Below are 18,757 nucleotides of genomic sequence, written 5' to 3' on the forward strand. Positions count from 1 at the left end.
GTGCCCCCCAATGGCCCCGGTGGCGAGCGGGGCTCGCGGAGGGAAAAAACACCAGTGAGCCTTGGGTGTTGGTCATGGCGGCGAGGGGCACTGCGGCAGAATTTTTTCCTCCCTTCTTTGCTGCAATCTGGGTGCGGCTAGAGCAATTTGTCATAGAATCTGGGGGGCTCATTTTTCCAGCCAATCGCTTTTGGAGAAATGAGCGCATTGCAGCAGAATGCGCTGACGTCAGAGACCACCCCTTCTGCGCCTCCATATAAACCCCACCCAGCCGGCCCCTAGCGCAGACGGCGAAGAGCGGGATGGAGCGCGCCTTGGCTCGCTGGCCTTGGCCGCAAGCTCCTCCGAAGAACCCGGGGCGCCCACGCGAGAACCTCCCCGCCAGGTGAGTGGTTGGCCATCCTTGGCGGAAAGGATGTGCAAAATACAGGCTACACCCTCGTCCGGGTCGGCCTCTGTCCTCCTGGACACGCCGAAGGACAACCGCCGGGACCTCCTCGTCCAGGTGGCCACCTCGCCTGGTCCCGAGCATCGGCAACAAAAATGCTGTCAGGAAGGAAAATCTCGAGGCACATTTTTTTTTTTTTGGGGGGGGGGCGTGGGGGGGAGAAATCAGGGCCCCATTTTCGTCCAGTTCATGAGGGTAGGCAGGGTGGTGGGGGCTGAAATGAAGAGGAGTGGGAGGAATCGGACCCAAACCCATGTCGGGATCCAGTGTCCCGTAGTCACCGGGGTCCAAAACCCCGATTTTCTGTGTTTAAAGCTACCTTTGGCACCACCAGTGGTGGGAGACATGGCGGCCGACGCCTTCTGCATGCCCCGCGGATTAGGGGGGAAAGGCACCCGAGGAGAAAGGTCTCCTGGGCATCGTCCTCCCACCCGCCCCGTTTCTGGTTAGCATGTTGGTGGCCTGTGGGCGTGAGGAGTCGAGGTTCTCACCCGTCAGGGACTCCCGATGCAAGCACCCAGGTCTTAGTGCAGGGCCCGCTTTGGTGAAAAAAAAAATTAAGAGTAAAATTTCTAACCGCTATCATCTGGCTGCGCTCCGAGGGACCTCCTCGTGAACGGTACAGAGAGATGGCGCCCAAGTGAAAACCTGCCAGAAGACCCCCGATGACCGGTTCTGTAGGAAGGGCGGGTGGGAGGGAGGGCCAAGGAATCGGGGGTACTGGCAGAGCAGAAAAGGGGGGTGGGCTGGCGTGGAGAGAAGGCTGTGTCCTTGGGGTCTGGGAAGCAGGAGGGAAGAGCGAAAAACCAGAAAAGGGGGTGTGTTTGGGAGGTCTGGGCGCGGGGAGCCGGGAATTGGGGGTCGGAGGGTCCTTTCAGCATTGCGTGATGGTCTCTGGGAGAGTCTGACATGTTGCGGGCTTTTGATTTTTGATCAAGTCTCCGTTTGCCATTTCCTTTGTCCCTGTCAAGCCCCCCCATACCACCCCCTCCCCACTCCGGGATGGCGGGCTGTATGTGTGTGTGTGTGTGTGAGAGTGTGTGTGGTGTGTGTGTGTGTGCGTGTGCGTGTGTGGGGGGGCGCTAGCGGGTTGCTACGTGGCAGGTTTCTGGAATGTTTTCTTGATGGCCGCCAGAGGGCGCTGGTGGCACTGCGGAATTTTGGGGGGCGGGGTGGGGAGGGGAGGTGGCCTTTGTTCTTCTGCTGGAGAGGGGGTCAGGCGTGAGATTTTTCTGGAGAATTCTGTATTCATTACCTAAGTGGGAAATGTTTTAAGACGCCTCGGTTCACTGGGGAACGGCTGCAGGGTTCGCGCCGGGCGGAGATGCCCTGATCCACGCTGGTTGCGTGACTTGGGGGTCGTGGAGATGCGTGGACGCGGATTAGTTTATTCCATTTGGTTTTCGGTTTGAGGCTCTCAGGAAGGTGTGGCTCATTTGAGCAGGATGAAGAGGCCATGCAGTAGTCAATTAGGCGCCATCGTGCGGGGTCTTGGAATTCTTGCTGTGGAGAAGCGAGGCTAGATTGCGGGGGGGCGGGGGGGGCGAGGTGGGCGGCAATGGTGGTCTGGATGAGTTTCGGTGGTTTTGGCCGCCTTTATATTATTTTGTAGCAATACCGTATTTTGTATCATGTGTCCAGAGACCACTGAAAGGAGTGAAAGTGTTGTATCGAGAACCGGGTCTTTTACGTTTTAATTTGTTTAATTGGACTTAACTGAAGGTCGGGGCCAAGCTTTCTGTGTTTTTACTTATTAAAAGTGGAATCGTGTTCTGGAAAGGCCCTTCTGGCGAGTGTTTTGTGATATCCTCAGGTCTCTTTGGTGACCCCCACTGCTGCGAGGCGCCGAAGGCCCTCTGGGCGGTTGCGTGGGGGGGGCTGCTGCATGTCTACAGGTGGATTCTGGCTGGTGATGGCGTGCCTGCGTTTTAGGGGACTCAGTGGTCTTGTGTGATGAGCTGGGGTGGGCTGTGCCCACCCTCCTAGCCTGAGACCTGTTGGGCGCTCTCCCGCCCATCCTGTGCCAGCTGTTGCCCTGGCAGCTGCGGGCCAGGCAGGGGAGGGGCGAGAGGCGCCCTCCGCAGGTGGCTGTGCTCTTGGGCTCTGGAGCGGACTGTGCGCCCCTAGCGGTCTGTGCCTGCAAATGTTCTCAGCCCGCCAAACCCGGCTTGAGTTTGCGCGTGCGCACACAGTTAACACTTGTGTCCTGTCAATCAAGCCCTCCTTACCCCCTCCCACTTCTCTCCCTCCTCCCCTTCCACTTCTCTCCCTCCTCCCCTCCCATTTCTGCTCTCCCTCCTCCCCCTCCTATTTCTCCCGTCTCTCTGACCCCTCCCATTTCTCCCCTTCCCCCTCCCCTCCCGCTTCCCTCCTCCTCCCCTTTACCCCTCCTCTCTCTGATTCCTTCCTCTCTCTGTACCCCTCCCTCTTCCCTCCTCACCCCTCCCTCTTCCCTCCTCACCCCTCCCTTCTCCCTCCTCACCCCTCCCTCCTCCTTTCTCTTCCACAACCCCCTCCTTTCCCTCTGACTGTCCCCTCCCTCTCTCTGCTGTTCCCTCGCTGGCCATTAGAGGTCATCAAGATGGTTTCTAATCTGGCCCCCTCCCATGCCATAGGTTCTCTCTTCAGGGATGACATCACCATTCACCTCCTTGTCTTCAAGGACCACCTGTTGATGCCCAGCTGCTGCCAAGGTGCTTGCTGCTCATCTCCACCTTATGGTATGCAACCCCTTCTTGTGGTGGCTTATGTACAACATGGCGGCCAAATCCACCCCTGCCACACTCCTCCCACTACCCCCAGACCCATGAGCAATTAAAGGACAATTTTAAATTTTACCTAATTAGTTTTAGTTATAATTAACTCATTTAAATTTTAATTAGTACCTAGAATTGGGCTTTTAAGTGGTTCCTTTAACCTTTGATCAATTGCAGAAGACATCAGGAGCACCCATTTTTGGATCCCACCAGCATACCAAGCAGCCACTGGCAGAGACCCCCCAGGACCAGGACCACTGAGGCCGAAGAGGACCAGAACTGACCAACCCGCTGTTCCTCTTGGCTAAAGACTTAATCCAATGCCCTAGTGAGGGGGCATTGGACATTAACCCCTGACCTTTGCTATGCTTGTGCCTATTGCTATGAATACTTCCCTGTAAGTCTCTGCTTGTGTTAATATGCCAGCGACCTGGAGTGTTTCCCTCCCCAAGAAGGTGTCAGTTTTTCTCAGCTGACCCTATTGTTGCCCGTATGATGTCCTGAATAGAAGGATCCCTTTGGGAACTTCTCAGGAGGGGGACCTGGGCCAAGGGCTCCGCCAGCAAACCGCTGGCAATTCCAAAGCCGTGGTGGGCTTCTGGAATGAGCATGAGCCCTGACGTCATGGGCATCCCTGCCCCTTTGGGGATCTCCCTGTTCTTTCGGGGGAATGGTGATGAGAAGAGCAACCTCCTAGGGTTGTTGTGAGTATTAAATGAGCCAAATTAGCCTGGGGCAGGGCTGGGCATAGAGGAGGTGTTCAGCAAACATTTGTTGAAAGTTGGATAGGTCAGTCCATCCCCACCAGTGTCACTTGTCTTACGTCTCTTGTTTATTTCCCCACAGCACTCCGACAGCCCCTGTCCACGGGGCTCTCCCGCACAGGTAGGGCGCCACCAAGAAGGGTGATGGGCTGACTTGAACAGGAACATCAATGATGCATGCAGTCATTTCCAGAGCACTTTCTGTGATCTTTGAATGTGTTATTTCTATGTCAGACATACAGGTGATGATCATTTACAGATAAGAATGAATTTGGCCTTGACTTGAGGCATTTTATAAAGGCGGGTGGGGATTGAACGCCCCTTCTAGGGGACAGGACTTATTCACATTTACAGTGAGGGCACTGAGGCTGGAGGAACGTAAGTACTTTGTCATACTGCTGGCAAGACGAGGGGTCAGAGTTGGACCCCGGGTGACACTTGTAGCTACCTCTTACCCCCCTGGCCCAGAGTTAGACTAAGAGCTCTTGATTTCGAATCAAGCATTTGACAGCGGGACATTCTGCTTGAAATCCCAGCTGCCTAGGGTGGTCTTGGGGGTCTGGGTGGCCCCAATGCTGCTACCCTGTGCTGGCTCCACCTCAATAATGGTGTGACCTTACACCAGTCGCTTAACTTCTCCAGGTCTCAGTTCCTTTCATGGTCTAAATGAGGATTAAAAAAAAAATAAAAAAAAAAACCCACCCGCCTTTATCTACCCCACACGGTGCTTTTGAAGACCAAATGATGTAACTGCTATGAAAGTGCTTTGTAAATTGCTGTGGCAATTGCAAGGTCCTTAACACTCGGATTGTTCGCATGCCCAGCCCTCATAATTGGGCTAGCACCCAGTAGGTGCTGTGTGTGTGTGCGCTCAATAAATAAATTTCAAAATGAATAAAACCAGAATTACTTCAACAAACCTTTTCTGAACACCGACAATCTGCCCAGCACACCAGGCCTGGTACGTGACACAAAGATGATGCAAACAGTCTCTTGGAAGCTAATTGGGGTCCTCATTTGACCAGCACTTTTTTTCGTCCCCTTTTAAGCCAAGCAGTTTTGTCCAGACAAGACAAAAACCAACTCAGGCCGCTTTGAGGAGCCCAGCTTGGTGTAGACAATAGCTCCCGGGCCTCTGAAAGGGCCTGATTGGATTAGATGGCAAATGAAGGTGGAAGGGTGTCTTGGAAGGTGACGAATGAAGTGGGCGGAGACCTGCTTTGAGTTAATCCAGGCTATTAGGAGGGAACCTTTTGTCTTCCAGAGGCTTTTGCCACTGCTTTTTACATCCTTAATGTAAGGACGCATAATTTATGGTCAGTGAAATCCAGGCCCCAGTGGGATTTGAGTGGGCTGTGAACTCAGGCCTCCCACCACCAGCGAGTAAACACGGTGAACATTTAAGTCTCCCTTTGCCGTTGGCAAAGGCCTTTTTGCAATTGTCAGTTCATTTGAACCTCACAACTCCCTGTCCCGACCCGGGGCTGGCCGACGGCCTCCCAGGGGATCCGAGGCCGTCAAGGGGCCCTTCAGATTGGGGTCCACACACATTTGCACCCCCCCTTGCCTCTTGCGATGTAAAAGAAGAGGTGTCCTCTGCACTGGTCACCCCTGTCTCACCTCCAGCCTCCAGGGATCCCCTCCAAGCTTCCTAACTGCTCTCTCCGCAGCCTGAGCCTCCGGCTCCTCCTGTCCGCCTGTCCGGCCACTACCGTCTCTCTCTTTCCTTTCGCAGCCAAGCTTCTCCAAAGGCCTGTCTCCACCTGCTGTCTTCCTTCCTCACCTCCAATTTCCTCTTCAACCCACTGCTTCCTGCCTCCTCTACGCCGCCGCGCGGCCTTCACCAAGGTAATGACTTTTCTGCAGCTTAAACCTGGACAGTTTCCAGCTCACGGACACACGGACACATTCCCAGTCTTCCTCTCACGTGGCTCTTGGGCCCTGGTTCACACCTATTCACACGCACTCCCCCTAGACTCCACGGGGACACCCGCTCCGGCCTCCCTTGCTTGTAGGACCTCACATAGCCAGGGCTCCGACCTTCTGGAACTTGCCTCTCCCCCTCTCCCCTTGGAGCTGAGTCCTGGCTAACCCACCTAGTGAAGCTGAGGCCCTGCGGTAGGTAGGTCAGTTTCTCCAAGCCACTTTTTCGCAGTTGCAAAATAGAATTAAATAACGTTCCCTTGGCAGGTCCGGCGAACTATCTTGCAGGTAAGAACCAGACACTCTTTGAGGGACTTGAAATAAGGTCATTAAAGTATTGGTGAGAAAATTCAATTAGAGTCACCCGTCAGATTTTCTTCCAGGTAGCGTTCCCACGGGGAGGACCCTAGAGAGAAGAAAGAAGTGGAGGGGAAGGGAGGGGGGAGAGGTGGGGAGAGAGAAAGGAAAGAATGAGAAAAGGCACCCAAGACAATGAAGCAGGGAAGGGGGCTTAGAAAATATTAACATCGACGGAAAACCCATCTAGGGAAAGGCTTCCTCTAGTGTCGGGGTTGGGCTAAAATAAACAGGAAAAAGGTTTTAAATGAATGATCCCAGTGACAAGTCCCAGGAAGCTTTCAAATCAAATTGCCCCGTTTTGGGGTTTTAACTCCTATCAAGTTTAACCTCTTTACCGCCTTCATCCTGGTTAAACCCTCCGTGGCCCCTTGGCTGGTGATTAGGTCCTGAAGGTACACATCGCCTTTCAATGAATGAATGGCCAACAGAAAGAGCCCTTCCCCTCCCCCCAGCTGTGTTTTTCAGTTTCCTTGCACTTTCCGCCCTTTTCCCTTAATGAACACAGGGGCTAGGCTTGGACCTTGTCAAGGAAGAGGCTGCAGACGCTAATGAGGGAGCTGCTGGGCTCCAGTGTTCCTCATAAGGAGCCTTCTTTGTCTGTGAAGGAAAAACACGCTGATTATCATAATGAGGTGAACCGGCGTCTGCAGGGCAGAGGCGATGGTCCCAAGGCCACGCTTGTAATTTCGGGGCCGGGGCCCAGGTTTCCTTTGCTCCTCATTTAAGCCTTGGCGAGGCCCATGGAGCGGGGCTCACCGTGGAGGGCGGCTGTGGGGACGGGGCTGCTTGGCAGAAAGTTTCTTTGTTGGCCCGGCAGGCAGCTGCGCTGGGCCAGGGGCTGCCTGCCTGTGGGGTTCACTCTCAACAGATGAGGACACTGGGTGCAGGGCTCCCACTCCCAGCATGCACCTCACTTGTTTCAGCATCCACTGGACACGAAAAGCATGCCACGTCATAGGTGTAGGACCCGTGGGATCACAAAGGCACACACGCCCTGGAAGGGCATGGTTTGGGGTTCACATTTTGGTTCCGCATTCTGAGGAGAGTGAGGTTCAGAGCACAGAGGATAGTCAAGGGGACTTGATAGATTTTGCACCAGAACATGTCCTATCCCCCCTCATATGTCCTGCATCCCACCTGAACCCCCTTCTATCCTGATACTTGAACTCCCCCTTCCTGTTAATGTCAGCAGGTATGGCCAGAGCCTGAAACTTGCCCTGTGTGTCTCAAGTTCTGGACATACCTCCCACCCCCCCAGGTAGATCAAGCAGTTAAATCATTACTTCAATTCCACTTCAGACTCTGGCCAGACCTACAGCCAAATGGAAAAGAACTAAGGGGAAGTGGGGTACTTGGGGCAAGAAAACAAGTGAGAGGGTGCATTTTAAATAGGGGGAAAAAAAAATCCAGAGGACTCTTCCCACCTCAAATTCATACTGATCACTAACATACGAGCCCAAGGTCACCAATACTGAGCACCTGAGGAGGGGTGGAAGGCATTAGTTGGCTAGGATCTTGGGGGGGGTTTGTGTGATTCCTGGATCCCCGACTGCCTGGCACCAGGGGACACTGGCTCCCACATCCCCTCCTGCTTGGGTTTCTGGGCCACCTGGTCTTTAGCTTTTCTGTGTTCACCAGCAGAGGGGTCCGAGCTCATGGCTCCCTTGAGTGTAGGGGTGCAGTGGGACCCTTCGTCCCACTCTTCCAGCTCAGAGGTCTGGGGTGACTTCCTGGGTTGACCCTTGATCTCCAGAGCCCACTCTTCACATCCCTCCTTAAGTCAACCTTGGCTCTGTTGATGGAGGAGGAGGATTTAACCAGGTGGGATACTAGAGGATGAGTAGGACCCAGAGAAACTCCCCCTTCTCCAGCTATTCTCAGCTCTGGTTTTCTGTTTTGTTCCCACCTCTGTTCTTCATGCCACCTTCTCTCTCTCTTCCCTCACCCCTCCACCGCCACTTCCTAACCCAGTGTTCTGGGGGGTGCCCTAGGCCAGCCCACACCTCCTTTGGGTGTCCCAGCACCCGCCTGGCACACGTGGGGCTCAGTAAAAGTATGTGGGATGTTGTTTGTTTGGGCAGGTGAGTCAACGAAGGACCTCGGCTGCTAGAAGAGTTGTTGGGACGCTAGGAGTCGAAAGGGTGGAGAGTGGGTTTCAATTTAGGGAGGGGCGGGCACCCCCCCACTTGAGCAGGGGCCTTGCCGGTCTTGCCCCTTCATTCACTCACGCGGCCAACCTTCATCCAACAGTTGATCATTACTGAGCTAGCCCATAGCCCGGCCCGGCCTGAGCACCCGCCACGCTAGCCAGTCCCTTGATGGCCTCTGCCCTCGGGAGAGCGGGCCGGGGGGTGTCGCTGCCGAGGGCGGCCTTGGGCCCCCCAGCACTGGCGCAGCGACTGCTCTGTAGAAGGCAGGACAGCGGGACTGTGCGAGGGGCTGGCCTGGTTTACCTTAGGGCCACTTGGCCGGTGACCTTTACGTGGCCAGTCCCTCCTGCCCTCTCTGCCTCCCCCACTCAGCCCGTAGCTGAATGCTGACGGCTGTTAGGCACCCCGGAATGTGGTATGTGTACCCTTGGGCTCTGGCCACACGGTCTCCCTCTTGAGTTGGGGGTCCATGAGCTGGACCCCTCCCTCCATGATACCTGCCTCCCGCCTGGGGCTAAGTCTAGCTCCTGTCTTTGGCCGGAGAAGGTCCTATGCAGAGGACAAGTGGCTGGGAACCTCCAGGGAGCCCTGTGGGCTCTGCCTCTGCTTGGCTGCCTACCTGTCTGCCCTACCTGGCGGCTCCTCCCCTGGTCTGTTGCCCACTTGGAGCTCTGCTTTCCCCCTTCTCTGTGCCCGACTCCCCCGGCTCGTGACCCTGTGCCCAGCCCTCTGTCTTACAGGGTGGCGACCTGCCCCTGCTGCTCCGTCCCCCACCTTTCACCTGCGTCCTCTGGCCCTGCTGCTGGGTCCAGACACCCCACAGCCCAAGGCGCCATTTCTCCCCCCTGCTGCCCAGCTTGCCCACAGGCCCCCAGTGCCTATGGGACAAGCCCCTGCTGGCATGCTACCTCCCGCAAACATCCTCAGATGCCTACTCCCCTTTGCCTGGCCGCCCAGGGTCTGCGTGACCTTCGGTCCTGCCTCCTCCCCTCACAGATCCCTTGTTGTACCCGAGCAGGTGATCCCATGGCCTGCCCCGCCCCTGGGAGTCCCTGGCCCTGCTCACCCCACGTCACCCCAAGTCTCCAGTTTGGGAGCTGCCACCCAGGCCTTTGACTTTTCCCATCACTGCTCATTCCCATGAGCCACCTCCCCCCACTGGAACCCAGACTTCTGGTGAGACTGGGCTCTGCCTGTTCTTGAAGTGTGGCTTTTCTGGGGTGCTGGCCTCGCTGTATTCTAACTTTCTGTCCCTCCCCAGGGTTGACCCGGGGCCGGGTCAGCTGAAGAACTGATGGAAGAGGCAGAAGAGCCCCCGAGGACACCGCCCTGGACCAAGCCCTCCTTCCCAACAGCTGCGTGGCACCCCGCGCCCAGCCTCTCGCCTCCGTCCTGGTTTGGGGTGAGTGTTTTGCTTTCTTGAAACACCAAGATTTTATTAAGTCCACCGCACATTCAAGAATGTACACATTTAGCTTGGGGGGCGGGGGGTCACTACCTTCTACTCCAACTCGGGGCCTGGGAATCTGGCTGCTGCCTGGAGCCCCACCAAGCCAGCGTGTGACGGGGCCGCCCTGGTTGACCGGATGCCGTGGGCCCGCCTGTACGGTAAGTGAGGAGCGTCCAGCTCTGGTCTGGGCCCCGAGAACTGGCGTGGGTCAGGCACATAATAGGTCCTCAGCGAAGCCTCACTGAGCATGCTCATGAGATGAATACGGGGGGTGCATCTGCTCTCTCGAGCACCCCCCGCTTTTGGAGACGTGGCGGTAGGAATGCCTGTCTCCTCCGCAGCTAGAAAAACATTTCTGCCCCAAGCCATGGCAACCTCAGTCCCCGAGAGAATGCCGGCTCCTCGCACACGAGGCTTTGATAATGTCCTTTAATCAAATAGTGGTTTTGAGTGAGTTCTTCTCTTGGCCTCTTTTCCTTCCCCCCGAAATCGCAGCGAGATGGGAATGTTTGTGTTTGTTTACACGCAATCAGCGATGGTGGGGACGGAGAAGAGAGCGGGCTGGCAGCCACACACCCGCCCGGGCGGCACCCGTTTCTCCGCGGTTCGCTCGGTCATGCCGCCTGGGCGCTCAGGGCGGGGGTCCCGCTGCGGTGTCGGAGGCGAGGTTTGCCTTCAGGCCCAGAGGGTCCACTTGGGTGTCCTGGGAGGCCCCACACGGCGGTGGGGACAGCTAAGCAAGGTGACAGGAAGAGAAGAGGCTTCGCGGCCGGCACCCTCCTTTCTGGGGTCCCGGCGGCCGAGTTCAGGAGGGGGTGAAGCCTGAGTCCCGTGGAGGGACACGGGGGGTTCTCAGAGGTGGCAGCCCCATGGGGCTGTCCTGGGGAGCGGCCGAGCTGCTGGGTGAACCATGAGCACAGACTGCCAGGCGTCCAGCTGGGAGATGAGGGAGACCTGTAGGCCAGGGTGAATCCGATTCGGTCCCCCAGATGCCAACACTCCCTCCTATTTGAGGTGGGCCCTTGGGGTCCCACCCAGCACCCACAATGCTTTTTTTTTTTTTTTTTTGAGGGCATTTTCAGAGCAGCTCCTTCACAGCCCCGCCTCCTCCCCAAAATGGAAATGGGGTGCGGATATTGAAATAAAACACATCAGTGTAGGCAGAGAGGGGCCGAGGGGTGCGGACGTGGGCACTGCTGCCTGCGTGTGCTTGTTCTCCTGGGGGAGCCCGGCAGGCTGGACAGAGGTGGGGTGTGTGTGCCCAGGGCTAAGCCCAGGGAGGGGCCCCAGGAAGACTGTGCCCTGTGATATTTACTCCGCAGCTGGCATTTGCCAAGCCACCTGCAAACACGGTGCTGAGGAAGGCAGGCCGGGCGGGAACTTTACACAGAACTCCTGGGGGGTTCGAGCCGGAGCTTACCCGAGAGATCCGTGGAGCTAGTCTGAGCCGGATGCCCAGGGCTTCTAGACTCTTCCTTAGGGCCATCTCAGGACTCCTTCAAGGTGGGCTGAGCTGAGGGGCAGAGTCGAGGTGAGAGCAAGTGCCCAGCCAGTTCCAGACTTTGCCCCTCACCCTGCTCCGTAGTTTGGGGTGGTCGGGCTTTGGGCCTGCCTGTATTTCAGGTACACTTGTGAATGGTCAATTCCAGGCAAATACACATTTTGGGGTTCGTGTGGCATAAGCACAGAATAGATAATAATAGATCAAATTCTCAATGAAAGAAGTTGAACCTGTTGTAAACCAGCCTTGCATCCCAGGAATGGCAGAAGGGCCATTGTTAAGTGTCAGAAAATACTTTCAGGAGACTTCTTTTTCGGTGGATCGGTCCATCCTTGAGCAGTAAGGAGTAGAAGTGAGACCCTGAACAGCCAGAGGAGACTCTGTCACTGTGGTGGGTGGCGGTTTTCTGGCCATTTTGTCCTTTTACTAAGCTGTTCTCCGGGGTCTGCTTCTACCCGGATGCTTCCGGATGGGCACAGATGTCGGGGAAGAGGTGCTGGCCCTCCCGCCGCGCCTGCCTCCCCAGGGTGCAAGGCAGAGGGGCCCCTGTGTCACTCAGCCTCTATACTCGTGGAGAGGAAGAAGCTGCTCCCTCTTGGCACCCCCCCAGGTTGCCCACCTGCAGGTTTGCTCGTGGGGGGCTGATGGCAGCCTCCGGGGTCCCTGCCCTTGTGCCTCCTGACTCGTGATTCAAACCCCAAATGTTTCTCCCAGCACATTTCTCCAAGGAATGTCAAAACCTGGCAAGACCGAGGGCAGCTCGATGCATGTGTTTCTTATTCATTCATGTACACGCCGAAACGTAGACGTGTTTTTTGTGTGCGGTCTGACTTCCAGAAAGCAAAGACGAATCTGTCCATCTGTAATGAGCTTGCTAATGAATTTTTCCTTGAAAAGAGGAAGGCAGCTTTACACAGAATTTACACACTTTTCCCTTGGGAAAAAAAAAAAGAAAAAGAAAAAGAGGAAGGTGGCCTTACACAGAACTGACCCAAATTAAGGTCCCATAGGCAGGGCCGTGGCCAATGTAGAAACCAGCAGCGTCGGCTCAGTGTTTCAGAGTCAGGAAAGGTACGAAGGAAGGGAGTCCTCAACAGTACCTCCTGGGTACCCAGGCACCGCAGTAGGACAGGACAGGACAGGGAGAGGGGTCCCAAGTTCCTTTGGGTCCAATAGAGGTGGGGGGACCCCCTACTTTTGCCAAGGCAAGCTGCCCCATACCTCAGAGGTGCATCGCTGAGGTGCCCAGACATCCTGCAATTTCTAGCGCCTCCCTAGTGCCTTTTAGACACTTGAACCCAGATTCCAGTCTTCATTGGAAAAGGGATCGCTCGAGCCATTGTTGGGGGAGCTCAGTGTGATTAGAAAGTCTCCAGATATGTCTCTAATTGTCTTCTCAGCCCCGCTGCCCGCCTAAGTCCTGGCTGGTCATGGGGACCAGTGAGCAGAGCAGGTGCTGGGTGGCTGAGGCCAGGGTGGCCCCACCTTGGGGGGGGATGTGTGTGAGAGAGGAGTTAATTAAGGGAAAGGATGGCGGAGGGTATAGACATGACTCTCTTAATTGCTCTCCAATTTCTTTGGGCTTAGAAAAAAATCCAGATGGAGACTTCTTAAATCCCCCACCCTGGGGGTCGGGGCCAAGGAAGGCTCCCCACCACCTTTTGCTTGGCGTCGCTCTGCGCAGTGAATAGGGTCTTTGGCAGGGGCTTAAGGAGGAGACTCTTAGCCTGGGAGCTCCCAGGGCCGCTTCAGCTGGGAACAAAGGCGCGGGCAGAAAGGAATGTGGGGGAGCCCCGTGGAGAACAGCCACCTGGGGTAATTGGGAGGGCTGAGTGCAGATGAGTTTTCCCAGGTCTGTGAATACATTCTTTCAATAGAAGGTGCCTTTTCTTCAGATGAAAAGAAGAAAACCTCAATTACCTTCCCCCGAGGAGGAGGGTGTGGGAGTGTGTGTGTGTCCCCTCTGGGGGCTGCTGCCCCCGCGGGCTCCCTTGCCCCTGTGTGTGTCTTCAGCGACGCAGACGAGAGGCCACACAAAGGCGTGCTTAGCCAGCCATGCCAGCCGCGTGACCCCGGCCATGCTCGCGCTCCGTGTTCTAGGGCTTTCTCTTTGCGAGTTTCTCAGGAGGAAGAATCAGTGGCTGTGCCTATAAACAAGGATTTGATCAAACTGGGCCCGACGCCCGAGAGACAGCCAGAGAGACAGAATGGGGCCAAGGACAAAACTCCAGGATGGAAAGTTGGGGAAGGAGGACAGTCCGGGGGCCAAAGGCTGACCGCATGTCTGTGCCGGCCGTCCAGGGCCGTCCAGGGCCGCAGCTGCGTGGCTCCTGCTGCCTCCTGGCCCTTGGTTGAGGCCACCCTCCCGGGTGGAGAGAGTCCTTCCTACCAGGCTAAGAAGTTGGGGTTGGGGGCCCGGGGATCCATGGAACTGTGCTGGGATCAGGAAAGATGGGGGAGAGTCAGCAGGGACCCCGGGAGCAGGGACAGCCCGGAACAAGGGGACCTGTTGAGATGGAGGGAAAACAGAGCCACCATTGCCCCAAACGGCCCTGAGGGCTTGAGCCCCCTCCCTTGGAACCAGAACAAAGTCCCTGAAAGAGAGGAAGGAGTCCCAGGTCTCAGTCTTGGCTGGTGTCTTTGTGACCACTGGCTTCGGGACCTCAGTTTGCCCATCTGTAAAGTGAGGCAGTAAGCCTGTCAGGTGTGCATGATCCGCGAGGCAGAAGAAGAAGCCCGGGCATCAGCATTGGCCAGGCCAGGCCCCGTTTTACCAGAGGAGGGGTCGGAGGTCCCAAGTGTCCAGAATGGGCCCCCACCAGTCTCCTAGCGGGGCACTGGGATGAAGGCACACCCCTGCTACTTGGGACTGGCCCGGTGGTCAGAGGAGAGCTTCTCGGGACCCAGGGTCAGGCAGCAGCCCTAAGAGGCCTTTTGGACACCTAGGGCCAGCCTATGCATAGCACTAACTATAGTGGGGCCCCTGTCTCCAGTCCTCTGGGACTCGGTGTTCCCACCTGTGAAATGGGGCGGTGCCGAGTCACCATTATCTGAGTGCCCCTGTTGCTTTGGGACCCTTCCAGCTTCCTCAGTGGCCTGTTTGTTGGTTTGCTGGGTCTTTAGAGTCAGGGGCTGAGATCACTGGTCCATTACCTTCCCAGAGGTGTACTTTAGGGACACGCAAACCAGAGCCCAGGTGGCAGGCCTGGCTGTGAACCTGTTGCGACGCTGGCTCCGCTCGACCAGCCCGGCAGTGGGGTTGCAGCCAGCAGCCGGCCTCCCGGTCAGCTCCTCATGAACACGGATGCTAATAGTGCTCACGCCCCGCACTAGCTCCAAGGGACTCTGTGGTGCAAGGATTGCATTTTGTGGAGCACTTTTCCAAATGGGCGGGCCGCCGGCCAGTCCTGGAAAACCTCTGGGCAGGGGAGCGGTCCCTGTGTAATGAGACCGGCCCGCGGCTGCAGTCCCAGGAGGGTGCGGCGGCCACACCTCCCCTGCGGCTCACCCTGTGCCTTTGGGTCACGAGACCCTTGGCAACACACACCACCCCAGTTGGCACCCTGGCCCGCTCAGCCGAGAACTCCCCGAAGAAGCCATCGGGGTGGCAAGTTCTGGAAAAGGGATCAGCCGCCGGCCCTGCGCCGCTGCCTGCCTCAGCCCCGGCTTTGCAAACATTCCCAGCCATCTCTTTGTGCTCCGGTGGGCGCTAATAAACAGCTCCCGAAACCTCGGTCAGGCTGCACCCGTCATTACCATGGTGGGCTGCAGCTTTGTTTGGTGACCTTGGTTACTACAATACCTGCGAGCTGAAACAAGGAATCGAAAAATTGCCAGCTTCAATTAGACCAGCAGACTGCCTTTCCCAAGGCTGCCTCTGCCATTCTATCCATTAACGGTACCCATACGCCAAATAGGCCCTAATTCTCTCTAATTGCCCACTCCTGGAGCAAAGAGTGAAATTCCAGGAAGAGGCATATGTAAACATCCTTCACCACCCGCCAAGGGGAGTGAGGCGGCTGAGGGGGCCGGCGGCAGAGAGAGGGGACAGGATTTCAAAAGATGTTCCAATTACCGCTCTCATTTTTGTAAATGGGCCCATAATGCACAGGGCCCTGGCCCTCACAAAGGTCCAGGAAATGAGTTCTGCACAGACCTGCGTCTCAGAGCGGGCTCTAACCATCCAATTATTTGTCCCCAAAGACAGGTCAGATCACTTAGGTTCTGTGTGCCTCCAGAAAAGAGTGAGTTTAGAAATCTTGGGATGCTGAACTGGAATGTTCTAACCCCATTAAGCCTGGGAGGAGGTAGGGGTGGGTCCACGGCGCTTCCTGGGTGGATCTGGAGCTCGGCGCACCCCTTTGTGAGGTCTCCCAGCACCAGTGTGTGACAGCTGTCCCTCTGGACACTGTACACTGGCTCATCTTTGCAGTTTCTCTGACGTTTGTTAAGGTGACAGCCCCTGACCATGTTATTAGTACAACACGCAAATCCCGGGCTGCGTCTTCCCAGAGATCTACATGCAAGTTCACCTAGGGCAACCAGGAACTCAGGGCGCCAGGTCCCCCCACTCCCAGCAGAAGCAGGTCCCACTAAACTACCTAAGAGACCAGAACAATCCCCAAAGTACTTCCCCGCTCCTATCCTGGGGACGTGGCCGAGCCCGTGCCCGTGCCCAGTCCTGCTGCAGTTTCAGGCTCCAGAGTCCCTTTGTCCTCTTAGGGCCCCGAGGGTGGTGACAGGGCCACCGCAGGTGCCTCAGGCTCCTGGGGAGGGCTGGGCACATCTCAGGTGGAGGGTTTCCCACACAAACGGAGGTCCCAGGACCCTTAGGTAACCAGTCCGCCCTCGGCCACTCACGAGCTGTAACTGCTTCATCAGCACTTATTTTTAAAAGTCTTTTTTTTTTTTTTTTGGATAGAAAAGCAACCACTTAGGGAAAAACGGTGCTTGGGAAGCTCAAGGTCAGGGAAGGAGGTTTGAGGAGGGTTTAGAGGTCAAAGGTGTATCCCCAGCGCCCCATGCGGGTGTTGGGAGCCCCAGGGAGTGAAGCAGCAGGGAATGGAGAGGCGAAGGCAGCAGGGGTATCCCCAATGGCTCACATCAGGGCAGGGGAGTTGGCGAGAGCCTCTTCCTTGGGGTTCCCTGGAGGGCCAGGGGCAGCCTGCGCCCTCTCATTCTCTCCCCAGTCTCGGGCTCCGCCCTCTCATCTACCTTCCTGGTCAGACCTCAGCCATGGCAGACCACCTGTTGGCCACACCTACTTACCTTCACTAGACGCTGATAAATGTGTGTTCAAAATCCAGTCACTTAAAACATTTGTAATGAGGGGACTATTTCTTCTGAGTCGTTTCAGGTGTACAGAAAAAGTCAGTGGTGAATCCAAAGAATTCCCATTTCACCCCCACACCCCCCGATTTCCCCTGTCATTAGCATCTTGCATTAGTGTGGCCCATTGTTACAATCGATGAGCCCATAGGCGGTTGGCTCTCTGGATCCGTGGGTTCTGCACCCATGAATTCAACCCAACGTGGATTGAAAATATTTGGGAAGATAGTCACGTTGCTGCTGACAACGTGTGTTGTGTCGTGAGGCCCACAGCGGCTGCTAGCTGCGTCTGTACTGAACACACACAGACTTTCTTCTTGTCGCCATTCCCTGAACAATCCCTTGTAACAACCACTTACACAGCTTTTACACTGTCTGAGGCATGGCAAGCGACTAGAGGTGATTTAAAGTCTGCGGGAGGGTGTGCAGGGGCGACACGCCAACACTACAGCACTTTAGGTGAGGGACAGAGCACCCGCGGATTTCAGAATCCGAGGGGGGTCCTGGAACCAATCCCCCGTGGATGCCGAGGGACGTCTCTAATGACCTGCCTGCCATTACCCATCTCACTTTCTTTAAACTCACAATTTAAGGCAAATGCTTGGAGTCAGGGCTTTTCATGGTGCGGATTAAAAAGTGTACACCCTTCCTGAAGTGAAGCTGTCTGTCCAGGCACCGTCACTATTCATCCCATGATGGGTGTGCCCTGGCTTTAGGGAACACTGCCCGTTAAAGACCTCGTGACCCTTAGTGTCACCCACAACCCCCTTCTCTGTGTCATCCAGGGCCAGCTGCTCTGCGGGTCACCTGCCTACCACGTTGCACTGTTGACATCTCCCTGAGCGCACACTGATGGCCGCTGTGCCCTTCCAGCCAGGCAGAATGCCCTTCCAGGGAGCATCCCGTGCACGCTTTTGTGGTCCAGCTCAGCTCTCACTTGCGCAGGGGCCCTAAACTTTTGGGTTTCACAAAACAGAACTTAGTACATGGGTAGCACCAGCCGTAGGAGCCATGTTCCATGCTGTCCCCTGCCCTCTCCTCTCCATTTGTGGCCGAAGTTGGGGTGGGGAGCTCGGCAGGCAGGTGAGAGCATGACCCAGTGTATGGAAATGCTTGGTGTCACCAGTTCCATACTTGCTCGACTCTGGGGAGTCCCTGCTCCATTCAGTTGGGCGAGGTTCTCGTTAGTGACTAGTGCCTTGTCTCTCCAGACGAAGCCATCGTCCGGAATTCGTCGTGGGATGGGACCTCAGACAAGCAACCCCCGCATCCTCCACCTGTGAAATCGTAAGTTCCTGGAGAGCGGCGCACACACCTATGGCCTTGTCACTGAGGGTGGGGGGCCGCCGCTCTGCACACCGCCAGGCGAGCCTTGTGGGAGGGGCTGCTGAGCACCGGTCTGCTTGCAGGGAGGTGGGTGCCCAGCAAGCGAGTGGAATGAGGACCTTGGGGGGCTCATGTTCTAAGGCAGGACCTCCAGCCTCTTGTGTTGTGGCAAAGATTTCTATAGGCGGCTTCGAGGGCCAGACCCTAAAAGAATTTCTTTCACTCCCGAAATGAATGGCCCTTTCATTACCGAGTGTCCCTTTGGCTCTTGTGCTGCAGGGCAGCCTACGATGGAAGTGCCCTTTTGAGCTGGGGGCCTTCGCAGGCCACTGAAAGAGCTCGGGCCGAGGGACCTGCCTTTCAAATGGGCTTGCAGCCCCAATGACCTCGCTCACCCCCTTGAAATGTCTGGAAAACAGAATGGGCAGATTTTCTGTCTTCACGGTGTCCGGCTAAACCTCTTCAAGTTCTTTATTGTTGAGAACTGAGACACTCAGCAATGGTAATGGGTCATTCCTTTTGTATTTGCCTTGAAAGGCCAAAATATTTTTATATTGCTACAAACAAAGCTGCCCATTTAAAAATGAACTCCATATCTGTTGTTTCCCACCGGGGAGACCGTGTACGACGTGTGTGTCTCTGTGTCCTCCCGGGGCCCGAAAATGCTTTCTCATGGGGATGGCCACTCACAGGGCCCGGGGGTAGTGCCCGCCCTGTCCCCAGTGCGTCTAGGATTGACTATACCTGTGCC

General features: G+C 56.1%; 1 long non-coding RNA gene across 2 annotated transcripts in view; it reads left to right on the forward strand.

The window, feature by feature from the left end:
- The first annotated feature begins 236 nt into the window (after positions 1–236).
- The window catches only part of LOC114227498 (uncharacterized), a 38,626-nt gene continuing 20,105 nt past the window's right edge, over positions 237–18,757 (forward strand). The window contains exons 1-6 of one of the 2 annotated variants that reach the window (XR_008556035.1): positions 238–385; positions 3,064–3,168; positions 3,382–4,089; positions 5,704–5,816; positions 9,663–9,803; positions 17,892–17,967. This is a non-coding gene — a long non-coding RNA (uncharacterized LOC114227498). Of the gene's footprint in view, positions 386–3,063; positions 3,169–3,381; positions 4,090–5,703; positions 5,817–9,662; positions 9,804–17,891; positions 17,968–18,757 lie in introns of both variants that reach the window. The other variant, XR_008556036.1, reaches the window with a different exon arrangement.

The sequence above is a fragment of the Eptesicus fuscus genome, chromosome 5, assembly GCF_027574615.1.
Source record: "Eptesicus fuscus isolate TK198812 chromosome 5, DD_ASM_mEF_20220401, whole genome shotgun sequence".
In the NCBI taxonomy this organism is placed as follows: Eukaryota; Metazoa; Chordata; class Mammalia; order Chiroptera; family Vespertilionidae; genus Eptesicus; species Eptesicus fuscus.